Source organism: Mauremys mutica, chromosome 7 (assembly GCF_020497125.1).
Source record: "Mauremys mutica isolate MM-2020 ecotype Southern chromosome 7, ASM2049712v1, whole genome shotgun sequence".
NCBI lineage: Eukaryota > Metazoa > Chordata > Testudines > Geoemydidae > Mauremys > Mauremys mutica.
The window spans coordinates 34,745,269-34,760,009 of NC_059078.1; the positions used below are offsets into that span (position 1 = coordinate 34,745,269).

A 14,741-nucleotide genomic window follows, 5' to 3' on the forward strand; every position below is an offset into this window, starting at 1 on the left:
GGCGACGCCACATTGCCCCCCCTTCCCGTGATGCACCGCGGCTGCCCTGCGGCCGCCGCCGCGATGAGCGACTCCATCCGGGTCCTGGGCGCCGCTCCGGGTCAGCCTGCAGCAGGTAATGGGGCTGCGGCGCCGCCATTGCTCGGGGGCAGCGCCCGGGCCGAGGCTTCCGGGGCGGGCGGGCCTAGGAGAATGGGGGCTTCCCGGCGGCAGGGAGCGGGGCGCCGCGCGGGAGCGGGCCTGAGCGGGACGCCGCGCGGGTCCCTGCTGGCTGCACGCCGGGCTCGCCCTAGCGGCTGCCTGCTCGGCAGGAAGCAGCAGCGACCGCGTGCGTGGGCCGGGCTGAACCATCGCTTCTTCCCGGGGGCCGCGCTCTGCCATGGTGCCGCCGGCGCGGGTGGGGGCTCCCAACCATCTCCCTCCGCTCACGTGTTTATGCATTTAAGGTTTTTTTCACCCCCCCTTCTCAGACTAACATGAAGCCCTGGAAGTCCCGCCCCCGGGCTGTGCTGATTGGCTATATGGTTTCTGTTCCCATGAGCGATAGGTTGTGAGGGCTGCTAGCTGCTTGAACGTCACTTCCGCTATCATGTTTGTGGGCAGGGGAGACCTTGGCGGGGAGGGGGTGATCTCTCCCCCCGAAACCCTCCGGACAAGAGCAGGCGCCGATCCCTCGGCGGCCGGGCGGGAGCGGTCGGTGGCTTGAGCCGCCCACCCCCGCTTTGCCCCCGGCCCTGCTCGGGGAGACTCAGCTCTGCCTCCTAACGGGCGCGGGGAGGCAGGTGAGCCCCGGCTCCCGCCGCTGTGCGGGGACCGCCGGGAAACCCAGCATCCCAGTGCCCTTGGCCGAAGTCGCCAGCGTCCGGCGGCCGCGGCGGGCAGGCGGATGCTGCTGCGGCGAAGGGCAGGTGGCCGCCGCCAAGGCCCGATGGGGCGGAGTGGCTGGGGAAGTGCTGGTGAAAACCTGCGCTGCGGCGCGTTACACTGCAGCGCCCTTCGAGCAGGTAACGAACTGTTCGTGCGCTTTATCTCTTGGTTTGGCTTCAGCAGATTTGACCAGAAACGTTTGAGGCTTTGACACTGCTGCTACGACCTGCAGGTATTGACAACCGTGCCTCGGATTTAAAACACACCTGGTGGAGTAAGTAAAGGCTCCTTGAAATAAAAAAGGTGTTCCTGCTTGCGCCATGAATTCCATGCTTAAGCACCTTGGGTTGGCTTTATTGTGCTGCATATTTAAGCACTAGCATTTTGAAGTATGTCTCGATGCAGCTATTATGCATAGTTGCTTGTATCTCATATCGATTTGAATGATAAATTCTAGATTGGGAAGTTCTCTGTTGCATTATGTACTGCTGCAATGTAGTTACCAGTGTTTATCATACAGTCTACTATTTATACTGGCTGCTGTAACTTTTCATAAAAGAAACATTTGGATTATGTTCAACTGTAGAGAGAAGAGCTGCCAATGTAATTCTGATTTATTCAAGAACAAGTGTTAACTGATAACAATGACAAGTGTGATGCTGCAATTATAAGACTGATGAAATGAACTAATGCTCCTTTTTCCTTTCCTGCAGATGGGGGAAGGCAGCATTTCAAATTTATCAGACACCTATTGCCAAGAGGCTACAAATGATTGAGCCCAGGAGCAGGGTACTGAGGAAGTACACTGGTGGGAATTCAAGGACCAGTTCGTGAGAGCTTGGTTCTTCACCTGGATATTGTACTTGAAAATGGGACTCTTCATTTTCATTGTCTTCTGGTAAATAGGCGTCTGGTAAATTTTGGAAGCCCTCTGTGTGAATAGGTTGGTGGAAATGCTGCCGAGGATAAGGTCAGAGAGGCAAATAGAGTATGTATGTATGTATTTATTTTTAAACTGGGGGTGGGGTAGTGTGGAATTGGAACAAATAAACAGAGCAAATTACTATATATGAGGAAATAAAAGGAGGAAAGAAGAAGAGTGGCATGACTTGATTGATCTGTAAATATCTACATCGGGAATAAATACTTTATAATGGACTTTTCAGTCTACAGAAAAAGTTATATGATCCAATGGCTGGAAGTTGAAGCTAGATAAATTCTGATTGGAAATGACAGTGAGGGTAATTTAAGAGTTGAAAATATTTACCAATGGTTGTGGTGGATTCTCCATCACTGGCAATTTTTAAATCAAGACTGGATTTTTAAAAAATGCTCTAGGAATTTTTTGGGGGAAGTTTTATAGCCTGCAACTAACAGGAGGTCAGACTAGATGATCACAAAGTCCCTTTGGATCTAGGACTCTATGCATCTGTGGAGCTAGTGAGAGATTAAGTTGTATTGTTAAAAAAGAAGACAGTTTCATATTTAAATACATAAATAATATTTAGCTTTTGCGGGCGTTGCAGTGGCATAGGATAACTTTATTCCTAGCTAATAATTGTCAGTTACATTTTTAGTCTGTTAAAGGCTAGAGCGCAAAACAACATTGTACCAAGTAGGTCTTGCCATTACCTTGTATTAGCTTAGCATAAAATCCTTATATTTGGTGTAAGCTATTAACATACTACTAATGATTTTCTTGTACTGCTTAATCTTCAAATCTCTTTAAGGTTTTTTAATCTATTGTAAATGTAAACTAATTCCCTCTGACTCAAAGTCATCATAGTCCCTTGCCCCCATTTATAACTAATTTCTCTATAAAAATTATATTCTTGGGAAAGCAGATCTATTACAAAGATTTGCTCTTACCTAAGAAGTGTCATGAGAAATAAATAAAATGCTAAAAATATGCTAGTTTGATCTTTTTTTAAAAGAATCCAACAGGGTATAAATGTACATTTAGTGCCTAAAGAATAAAATTGATCATGAAAAATTGGATCAAATTCTGCTGGGGGTTTGAGATAGCATTTATTGAGCAGAATTATGATTTTTTTGTACTTCAAAAAGCATTTAATTATTTTATTTTTATTGAACTTCTAATTCTTTACAGTAGAGGTGAATGTATCTTAAAATCACAAGATATAGGGAAAAATCCAGTAATTGGGACTTCACTTTAACAGATCTCTAATAAATGGTTCCTATAGTCAAATTTGGCTTGATCTGTTTGTCATAACATTTTATATATTGATGGTTACATTAATTTTGGTATAGGCTTGTTTAGGTATAGTCCTCAAATTCTCAATTATTCAAATCTGATTACAATAAGGATTACTGGAAGGGCGGTTACTGAACAACCATTTAAAGTTGTCATAGTGAAGGTCTTGTAATTTATTACTGAAAATTTATCAAGTTTGCTAAAGATTGTACTTCAACTGTTTTCTCATCCTATTCTAGCCCTTATCTTGAAACACTGGTTAGAATTAAAGGGAACTTCTAAATTCTTTAGGACTTCATTTTATAGTATTTTGATTTATAATGGGCTAATTAACACATTTTTTGTATTGGGTGTTAGCCTGCTATCTATATGAAGAGCATACAAATTAAGAGGTTGCATAGGTTACTTTAAAAGACTAAAATGTAATTATCTTGCATGTGAAGATTGGAGAGGATTGGTACAATAATTGAGTACTTACATGACTTTTCAGAGCAGTAGAAATCATTCTTGTTTTAGTTTCCATTTGACAAATGCCTTCTAATTTCCCCTTAAATTTTAACTAGTAGTTGGAAGATCCCTTCGGATTTGAAGTACCTTAGAAAATTTACAAGAGACATTCCAGGAGCTGTAAAGATCAATAGACAAGTTAAATCGTGTTATGGATTGCTGCACCTTTATCTGAAAACTGAAATCAGTGAGAGTTAAGCACCTGAGTACCTTTGCGAATCCCACTTAAATGTCTGCAAAAAGAACCTGAGTACTTGTGGCACCTTAGAGACCAACAAGTTTATTTGAGCATAAGCTTTCATGGGCTACAGCCCACTTCATCAGATGCATAGCATGGAACATATAGTAAGAAGATATATACAGACACATATAGAGAACATGAAAAAGTGGAAGTAGCCTTACCAACTGTAAGCGGCTAATTAAGATGAGCTATTTTCAGCGGGTGGGGGGGAGGGACTTCTGTAGTGATAATCAGGATGGCCCATTTTAGACAGTTGATGATAAGGTGTGAGGATACTTAACATGGGGAAATAGATTCAATATGTGTAATGACCCAGCCACTCCCAGTCTCTATTCAAACCCAAGTTAATGGTATCTAGTTTGCATATTAATTCAAGCTCAGCAGTTTCTCATTGGAGTCTGTTTTTGAAGCTTTTCTGTTGCAAAATTGCCACCTTTAAGTCTGTTACTGAGTGACTAGAGAGGTTGAAGTGTTCTCCTACTGGTTTTTGAATGTTATGATCCCTGATGTCAGATTTGTTTCCATTTATTCTTTTGCGTAGAGACTGTCTGGTTTGGCCAATGTACATGGCAGAGGGGCATTGCTGGCACATGATGGCATATATCACATTGGTAGATGTGCAGGTGAACGAGCCCCTGATGGCGTGGCTAATGTGATTAGGTCCTATGATGGTGTCATTTGAATAAATATGTGGACAGAGTTAGCACTGGGCTTTGTTGCAAGGATAGGTTCCTGGGTTAGTGTTTTTGTTCTGTGGTGTGTGGTTGCTGGTGAGTATTTGCTTCAGGTTGGGGGGGCTGTCGGTAAGTGAGGACTGGTCTGTCTCCCAAGATCTGTGAGAGTGAAGGATCATCTTTCAGGATAGGTTGTAGATCTTTGATGATGCACTGGAGAGGTTTTAGTTGGGGGCTCAAAGTGATGGCTAGTGGCGTTCTGTTATTTTCTTTGTTGGGCCTGTCCTGTAGTAGGTGACTTCTGGGTACTCTTGTGGCTCTGTCAATCTGTTTTTTCACTTCAGTGGGTGGGTATTGTAGTTTTAGGAATGCTTGATAGAGCTCCTGTAGGTGTTTGTCTCTGTCTGAGGGATTGAAGCAAATGCGGTTGTATCTTAGAGCTTGACTGTATATAATGGATCGTGTGGTGTGTCCTGGGTGGAAGCTGGAGGCATGTAGGTAAGTATAGTGGTCAGTAGGTTTCCGGTATAGGGTGGTGGTTATGTGACCATCGCTTATTAGCCCAGTAGTGTCCAGGAAATGGACCGCTTGTGTGGATTGGTCTAGGCTGCGGTTGATGGTGGGATGGAAATTGTTGAAATCATGGTAGAATTCTTCAAGGACTTTTTTTCCATGGGTCCAGATGATGATGTCATCAATGTAGTGCAAGTAGAGATGGGGCGTTAGGGGACGAGAGCTAAGGAAGTGGCGTTCTAAGTCAGCCATAAAATTTTGGCATACTGTGGGGCCATACCAGGTACCCATAGCAGTGCCGCTGACTTGAAGGTATATATTGTCCCCAAATGTAAAATAGTTGTGGGTCTGTTTGTCTGTTAAACCTTTATAAACTGATTAGAGGACTGAATAATTATTGACACTGAAATTAACCTATGAATAGTGTGAGACAATTGCTCTGTTAATGGGAACAAATCAACTATTTTTCTCAGGTGTTAATCCTCACAGAACACAAGGGAAGGAAGTAGGAAAACATAAGGATGGGTGTGGATGTCTTGTTACAATGTCTTTTAAAAGAATGACACCTTAATTTTGATTCAGGCATAAGTCCAACTCATGCTTTTCCCTTTATTAAATTTCTCTTAATAAGCCACCCTCTGAAAAGCATATCAGGTGGGGGATTAAATATCAGAAGTAAACAATTGATATTTGATATGATGAAGTAAACATTCCCCATCAAGGGAGTACATAATATCATAATGGAAACACTTGCATAATGAAACAGACATTTCAGGGGGAATAAATAACTGGCACTCTAATTGTTCTGTGAAAGGCAGTGGTTCAGAATGCTGTAGTTCTTCGGCTAGCTAAAAAAGGAAATGGCAAACTTCTTTTCAGTGGAAGACTGTATTATTATAGCAGTTGATTCTAAAAGATAGTGAGATCAGCAATGTCAGTGGTTTATGTAAAAATTGGGCAATAATTTGGAGTGGTTGTAGTTAGAAAAAACAGTGCTTTGTTCTATACTTTGAAATAAACCATGTTTGTTTACAAATGAACATGTTTGTTCCAGCATCAGCACTGCGTGCTCAGCCTGGTATCTAATTGGTTCTTTTTGCTATATACATAACCTACCTTCAATTGTTTATGGCAGGGGTGGCCAACCTGTGGCGCCGGATCAGAATTGTCTGTCATTTTGTAGTCTACTCAAACTATCACTCTCACAGCTAACCAGTTTTTATAGTTTGCTGGTAAGCTCCTACAAGGAGTGCTCCGTCATCTTTAGTAACTGCTACTCCTGAGTTGAAAATTGGATATGGAAACAGAGAAGTGTCACCATTCCAAGGACCTAGATAAGATGAAATGGAACTTCACTGGAACTTTTCTTAGAAATTTCTATACCTTGTTATCTCCAGAGCTGTAATAGATGAAAATATACTAGCAACCATTTCCTGGGTCCAGTTTCCCTTCTTTCACAATTGGGAGAATATATTGATGGGCATGAGCTATTAGTGTCTTAGGTTGTAATGTAAGAAAACACAGATTAAACAAAAGAAATAACAAGCAAATAATTTAGCTTTTTAAAACTTAAGCCTACACATTTTAGCAAGTCTCATAATGAAACGGAACAATTCCCCACATAAGGTTACAGTCAGTATATTAGAATTTTAAATGTATTCTGAAAGCTCAGTGAAAAATTAGTTGTAGAATCATAGACATTAAGGTCAGAAGGGACCATTATGATCATCTAGTCTGACCTCCCACACAATGCAGGCCACAGAATCTCACCCACCCACTCCTGTATCAGACCCCTAACCTATGTCTGAGCTACTGAAGTCCTCAAATCGTGGATTAAAGACTTCAGCATGCAGAGACTCCTCCAGCAAGTGACCTGTGCCCCATGCGGCGGAGGAAGCTGAACCCCCCCCCCAGGGCCTCTGCCAATCTGCCCTGGAGGAAAATTCCTTCCCAACCCCAAATATGGCGATCAGCTAAACCCTGAGCATGTGGGCAAGACTCACCAGCCAGACACCCAGGAAAGAATTCTCTGTAGTAACTCAGATGCCACCCCATCTAACATCCCATCACAGGCCATTGGGCATATTTACCGCTAATAGTCGAAGATCAATTAATTGCCAAAATTAGACTATCCCATCATACCATCCCCTCCATAAACTTATCAAGCTTAGTCTTGAAGCCAGATATGTCTTTTGCCCCCCACTGCTCCCCTTGGAAGGCTGTTCCAGAACTTCACTCCTCTGATGGTTAGAAACCTTCGTCTAATTTCAAGTCTAAACTTCCTGATGGCCAGTTTATATCCATTTGTTCTTGTGTCCACATTGGTACTGAGCTTAAATAAATCCTCTCCCTCCCTGCTATTTATCCCTCTGATATATTTATAGAGAGCAATCATATCTCCCCTCAGCCTTCTTTTGGTTAGGCTAAACAAGCCAAGCTCTTTGAGTCTCCTTTCATAAGACAGGTTTTCCATTCCTCGGATCATTCTAGTAGCCCTTCTCTGTACCTGTTCCAGTTTGAATTCATCCTTCTTAAACATGGGAGACCAGAGCTGCACACAAGATTCCAGATGAGGTCTCACCAGTGCCTTGTAAAATGGTACTAACGTCTCCTTTTCTCTACTGGAAATACCTTGCCTGATGCATCCCAGGACTGCATTAGCTTTTTTCATGGCCATATCACATTGGTGGATCATAGGCATCCTGTGATCAACCAATACTCGGAGGTCCTTCTCCTCTGTTACTTCCAACTGGTGTGTCCTCAGCTCATAACAAAAATTCTTGTTATTAATCCCTAAGTGCATGACCGTGCACTTTTCACTATTAAATTTCATCCTATTACTCCAGTTTACAAGATCATCCAGATCTTCCTGTATGACATCCCGGTCCTTCTCTGTATTGGCAATACCTCCCAGCTTTGTGTCATCCGCAAGTTTTATTAGCACATTCCCACTTTTTGTGCCAAGGTCAGTAATAAAAAGATTAAATAAGATTAGTCCCAAAACCTCCCTCCAAGCTGACAGTTCACCTTTCAGTATGATCTGTTGTTGTCTCCCCTTTAACCAGTTCCTTATCCATCTTTCAGGTAAAAAAAGTCCCAATAATAGCAGAAGCAATCTGAAGGTAGTCAGGTGGGACCTGATGTGCAAATGAGTCCCAGTGGCACTGTGAAGAATGACTGGATTTGTGGGTAGCTTAACTCAGGTTCTACTGTAGCTATGAACACCTCGGGAATGGAGGTTGTTCATAACTCTGAAATGTTCGTAATGGAACAAAACGTTAGGGTTGTTCTTTCAGAAGTTTGCAACTGAACATTGACTATACAGCTTTGAAACTGTACTATGCAGAAGAAAAATGCTGTTTTCTCTTTATTTTTGTTAGTAGTTTACCTTTAACACAGTACTGCATTGTATTTGCTTCCCCCCCCCCCCCCGCTGCTGCCTGATTGGAACCAGAACTGTGCAAATGAGGGGTGTGGGTGACTGGTTAGTTTAACTCTGGTGTTTAACTCTGAGGTTTTAATGTATTGTAGAGCTGCTGCTCTAGAGGAGATCTGGGACTGAAATTAAAGCCCAGATTGGAAGCTTAGAACTCTGCTCTAGAGGGAATCCTGCTGGTCTGGTGGAGACTAGGATGCCCTGAATTCACTTCTGCTGACTATTGCAGCTGGAATGGGGAGGTCTGGGATTTTGGTGGATTGTCCTGGATCATCACCTGGTGAAGTTATATGCAGGGGAGAAGCAGCACCTGATGACCACAGGCAACTCCCATTGGAGCAGAGTAATGAGCAGTAAACTTGCCCATTGCACCCTGTTGGTCCTACATAAAAATATAAATTAATCCATTTTATCTTGCTTATTCAGTACAGTACCATGCTTGTTCACTTCTATAGTTGTGAAGATTAAGACCTGTGGAACTTGTATTTCACTTATTTCAGTGAATTTAAAATACACTATAACTAAATGTGACAATCACAAGTTGACTATAGAATGCAAAACTTACAGGTGTGACTGCTTATATTGTAGGTATTTACTACTTGTGCATCTCAAGCTCAGGCAAATAACTGTACAAATACAAATTGAAAGTCCAAACACCTCGTTATTCTTTTTTTAGAACTTGAATTTTGTTCTTACATTGAGTTCTTAGTCTGCCTGCATTTCATAAACATACATAAAGACATTTGCTATAAAACTTCTTGAGATATTTTAAAATGTGGTTGTCATTTTCTGGAAGTTGTATTTGCTAAACTTCCAAAATACAAAAATTCTCTATGTAATTCTTTCATCTGGTTTGGGGAAGAGGAAGTCATCAATTCTATATTGCACTGCTCTTTAAAAATGCCACCATAGTTCCAGTCAGGAACAGTAAATTCTAAGTCTCTCTCCCTAGGAAAAGGAAATTGGAATTTATAGGAACTTTTCTGGAATAAAAACAATGAGAATTAATCCACAACTTCACCCATCAGAGGATTAAAAGGTGTTGGACTTCTAGAAAGCAGAGAAAACTTTTAAATCATTTCAGATACCGGTGTTTAAATTATAGTCCAAAAGAATATAATTCATTAAGAATAAAATTCATTAAGATTTAAAGGCCACTGAAACCCATTTACAATCATTTTTAAAAAATGGACTTTACTTCAGTATCTTGAGTGATGCATATTTATTTTCACAACTGGATAATATAACAAACATAGGATGCTTTTGCCATTCAAATGGAAGTTAGCACTGATATGTTGGATTAAATATATAGCTCAAAAGAGCGAAGGAAATGAGTGGTGGTTGCCCTACCATCATCTGTGGCCAGTTATTGCAGCAGGTAATCAATAGCTATTATCTTGAAGTATAATCTGATGGATAGACTGTAAGACTTGGAGTCACACTGAGTCTACTTCCCACTCTGGCTTGCTGTATGATGACCAATGGCATCTTCCTCATTGGTAAAATGAGGAATGAACGTACTCATGCTGGTATTTGAGATTTCTTTAAAGCGCTTTAAGACCCTAGGACAGAATGCTCTATTAAAGTAGTATATTAGAAAGAGTTAAATGTCATTACATCCTTGTTCAGGTATGGTTTGTCTGACCTTAAACTTAATACAGTAACTCCTCACTTAACGTTGTAGTTAAGTTCCTGAAAAATGCAACTTTAGGCAAATCCAATTTCCCCATAATTAATGTAAATGAGGGGGTTAGGTTCCAGGAAAATTTGTTTCACCAGACAAGAGTGTCTGTCTGTCTGTCTGTGTCTCTCTCTCTCTCTCTCGCTATATATATACACACACACACACACAGTTTTAAACAAACAATTGAGTACTAGTACACAGTGATGATAATTGTGAAGCTTGGCTGAGGTGGAGGAGTCAGAGGGTGGGATATTTCCCTTACTGTTAAATGATGAACTAGCAATTAGCTGAGCCCTCAAGGGTTAACTCTCTCACTCTACAATGCAGCAGGAATGGAGGGAGATATGTGCATTTCCCCTTTAAGTACACTGCCTTGTTAATTAGATCAGCTTGCTGAGACCGCAGCTGCTGCAAGCTCCCTCTGTCCTGAGCCCTGGTGTGTGCCCCCCGCTCTATGGAAGATGGGGTGAGGGGGACACCTTGACATTAGCCCCCCTCTTCCTTCCCTCCCCCCCACAGCAAGCAGGAGTCTTGAGGAGTAGCTCCAAGACAGGGCAGGAGCAGCACATGGCAGTGGGGGAAGGGGCAGCCGCTGCATAGGGGAGCGGGGAGCTGATAGTGGGCTGCTGGTCCACCCTGGTTCCAAGCCCCCACCAGCCAGCTGCAATGGGCTGCTCTTCCTGCAAGCAGTAGACAAAGCAGGCAGCTGCCAAACGCTGCTTGAAGGGAGCATTGCACAACTTTAAATGAGCATGTTCCCTAATTGATCAGCAACGAAACAACATTAACTGGGATGACTTTAAGTGTGGAGTTACTGTACCAAAAAGTGCCTATATGGGGAAAATGTTTTTTCTTATATTGAGTTGAAAGCAACTACAGGCACTTGTATATTGAGGAACAGCAAGCTAGTCTAGTGATGGAAAAGATGGAGAGGGGAAATGATTTGCAGCCTCCCAATTTCTTGTTACAAGTTAATATGGGAATTTTGTAGCTACAGAAATAAAATTAAGGCAGAGCCTTGCATGCTTTTTGTGGTTGCCAATATGTTGTCTTAACTTCTGTAATTCAAAATTATGAAAATGCCACACTGGTTTCAACAACATTTACAATATAAATTTCCAATAAGTGTCTACTTTGTGTATAAGAGTTAGAGCAACGGACTTCCAGTAATGCAGTTTTACTCTTATAGTTCATGTTTTTGGTATGCTATGTTGCCATGTTGTTGCGAACAATTTTAGAAGCATTTAAAACTTTCTATACCGGTTTGGATTTTAAGGGTGTAGTGTAGAAATTTAGACGTGCTTTTGCAGATTTGTTATGCATCTTGGATTTCATTAAGCCCACTGGAGTCGCTGTCTCAGTGAGTGATAGAGCAGGGATTGGCAACCTTTGGCATGTGGTGGGCTGGGCCGGTTTGTTTACCTGCTGTGTCCGCAGGTTTGGCCGATCGTGGCTCAGACTGGCCACGGTTCGCTGTCCCAGGCCAATGGGGGCTGCAGGAATGTGCTGGCCATTGCTTCCCACAGCCCCCGTTGGCCTGGAGTGGCGAACCGCGGCCAGTGGGAGCCGCGATCGGCCGAACCTGTGGACGTGGCAGGTAAACAAACCGGCCCAGCCTGCCAGGGGGCTGACCCTGGTGGGCCATGTGCCAAAGGTTGCTGATCCCTGTGATAGAGGGACAGCTTCAGGCTACACCTGTTTGGCTCACCTCACTGCACTGAGAAGGCATCAGCAGACTGTGTGTCTTGGATACGAGTTACCTTTGTACAGCTCTCTGTTTTGCTGGTGAAAACTCGTATGGAAAGGCAAAGAATCTCATGATTTTGTTAGTCTTTCTGCACATATTTTATTTCACATCTGACTGCAGGATCTTTGCCAGCCCTGAGCTAATCTAAATAAGGTTGTGCCAGAGCTGCATAATAGCTTCTGATCTTCTCCCAGTGCTACTGTTCAAATTTATTTCCATTTTGGGAATTAGGACCAACAGGGATGCCCATCTGTGCAATGAAATTCTTAAATTATGATAGGAATAAGGTTCATGAAAGCAGGTCTGGGGTTTATGCTAATCTATGGTCGAATCTTAAAAGCAATCCACTAAAATTCATTGCCAGTATTTGTACAAATGAAGGTACAGAATTGAAGAATTTTGGAAACATTGTTTGCTTTTATGTTTGCCGTTCATGGAGGAATAATGTCATCCGTTTGTATATAAATGGACTGGATCATGGGCTGTATTTTTTTGGCAAGGACATTAACGTGTTGGGAGCTCTTCTATTAAGGCTTTGTTTGAAGACTTGTCTGAGAATCTTAAATTAGAATTGTGAAGAAAATCTAGTAAATACATAGTATTTGAACTGTTTGGAAAGCTGCACTGCTAAATACTTGCTTCAGGCTGTTGTATGTTTTCCCAAATATAAATCAGCTTTCCTCCCAATTCCCTGTTTTCAAGCTACCTTTGCCAAGCAGTGGATTCTAAACCAGACATATCTGCCTGGCACACATTTTGACTGGGTTTTTTTCCTCCCCCCAAACGTGTTCACGATCATGGTCAGCTGAAGTGCTGGTGTGGAAACTGGCTTTAAGTTTACCATTAATGAATTAGTACATCTTGTCTGCCTTTTTTAAAAGTTAAATACATTTAAGTTGCTTTTGGAGAAACAAGTTGAACTAATATTGTAGTGCCTAGAGGGGCCCAGTCAGAATCAAAGCTATATTGTGCTGCATGCTGTACATTAAGATCGTTTCTGGCCCCCAAGAACTTAATTTAACAATTTGCTCACTGAGATACTGCAAAGTCGTACTTTTGTGCTGTTGGATTTAAAGTTAGCATTTAACTGCCATACGCTAAATCAGTTTAAAACATTGGTAGTTCATGGTATTACATTTTGTATTTGGTCTAGATTATAGGCATTAGGCCCTTACACTGGTACAACTAGGAAGAATGGCTGAAGAAAGCCCGGGGTTTTTAGGTTCCACTGTTACTATTAATTCATGAGGAATAAGTGATGTGTAGGTCTGTATGTAAGATTTCTGATAGACTGTCTTTCTTCTACTTTCAGATTTGAGATTACATCTATGGAAGAAGATTGTAATTTAACTCACATTTTAAAAAGAGAATTGAGTTTTAGATACCTTTCTTGCTCTGCATCTTGCTGTCTATCCAGAGGTGAAGTCTCGAGAGCCCCTAATGGTTGGTATAATTTTTAAAAAGTCTGAGGTCAAAATCTTTCTAAGTGACTTGTTGCATGAGGCAAGGGGAAGCTTTCTCTGTGATAAACTGTTATGTATAATATAGATGCTGTCTTGCAGCTAACCTGTCTCTGGTAAAACAACATTTCCTCTACATCTGAACTAAGAAGATGCCTGCACTGTGGGATGAGGTAGTAGGTTGTATAGTTTTAGGGTCATACCCACAACTGGGAGATAACTATACAATCTACTGTCTTTCCTAAAGCAGCAGAAAATCAGCAATGTCAGATCTTTCACTTTAAAAGCTTATTATCCAGTTCTTCAGAACTTCTGTAGTTCAAAGGGCTTGTGGGCAGAGAAAATACATTTCTGTAGCATAGCAGAGTTGATATGTAATGTCTGGATTTGTTTATCCCTGGAAAGTCAGTTTCTTTACCATTCTGATTTTCAAGTTAGATTTTTTTTTAAATTCTCTTTAGGGGAGCAGCACAGGTATGGAAGAATAGATTTCATCCTAACTGTATATTGTATGGGGTAATTTAAAAACTAAAGCTCTTTAATTTCTAATTAAGCAAAATGCTAGTGGTGGTAATTGGTGCCATAAGATAAAACTCGTTCAAAGTTGGATAGCTGTGCAGCTAAGCGATATTTCCTGAAACGAGGACTGTTACATACAGATTTCTCTAGCGGAGTGAGGTAGTAGATTGTATAGTTGTAGGGTAGTTATTTTACCCTGTTCAGGAGATAACTATACAATCTATTGCCTTCCCCGAGGAGTAAAAAAAATCTGCAGTTCCTTTGCATGCTAGTTGAGCATCCTGAATTTACAGTTGGTGAGTGGACTTTCACTCAAGCCTGTAAAATATCAGGTGATTGAATGGCTGGATTTACAGCACTAAATGCTAATATGGCACACACTAACATTGCATTTGGCTACTGTGCTGAATTTTTTTCAAAGGTGAGTGATGTGTTGCTGATTTTATATACAAATGGTCTTTCAAATGTGTTCTGTTGCATTACTAATCTTAACTTAAATTGGTCAGACAGCTACACAAGTTTTGAAATTCATGGCTGCCCTGACAGCATGTAGCCCGTAAACTGATTGGGAAGAAAATGACTTCAGCAGTACTACCTTGTGTAAACACTTCTGTCTCCCTCCACTTCTCCTCCCCCCAATGCTAGGAAGTGAGATTGTTAGTGGTTCTCCACTTTTTCTTTGCACCTTACTAAATGGGAGGGTAATCCCAAACAGAGTGTAGGATGTATGATCCCCTGATGCCTATTTTAACCTTCCCGGGGGTTATGAGCCGTAGAAGGTTTTCTTTGTCCAGTAAATCTCAGCTGGTTACATTTTATTTTTTTAAATGGCATAGGCTCAAACTTGTTTTCTCACTGCCTACAATGGTTAAACCCTG

At 41.7% G+C, this 14,741-nt stretch overlaps 1 long non-coding RNA gene across 2 annotated transcripts in view; it reads left to right on the top strand.

Annotated features, from left to right (window-relative positions):
- Positions 1 to 14,741, top strand: part of LOC123374033 — a 17,723-nt gene continuing 2,982 nt past the window's right edge. Inside the window, exons 1-3 of one of the 2 annotated variants that reach the window (XR_006580984.1) lie at positions 1 to 115; positions 1,051 to 1,141; positions 13,197 to 13,327. This is a non-coding gene — a long non-coding RNA (uncharacterized LOC123374033). Of the gene's footprint in view, positions 116 to 1,047; positions 1,142 to 13,196; positions 13,328 to 14,741 lie in introns of both variants that reach the window. The other variant, XR_006580985.1, reaches the window with a different exon arrangement.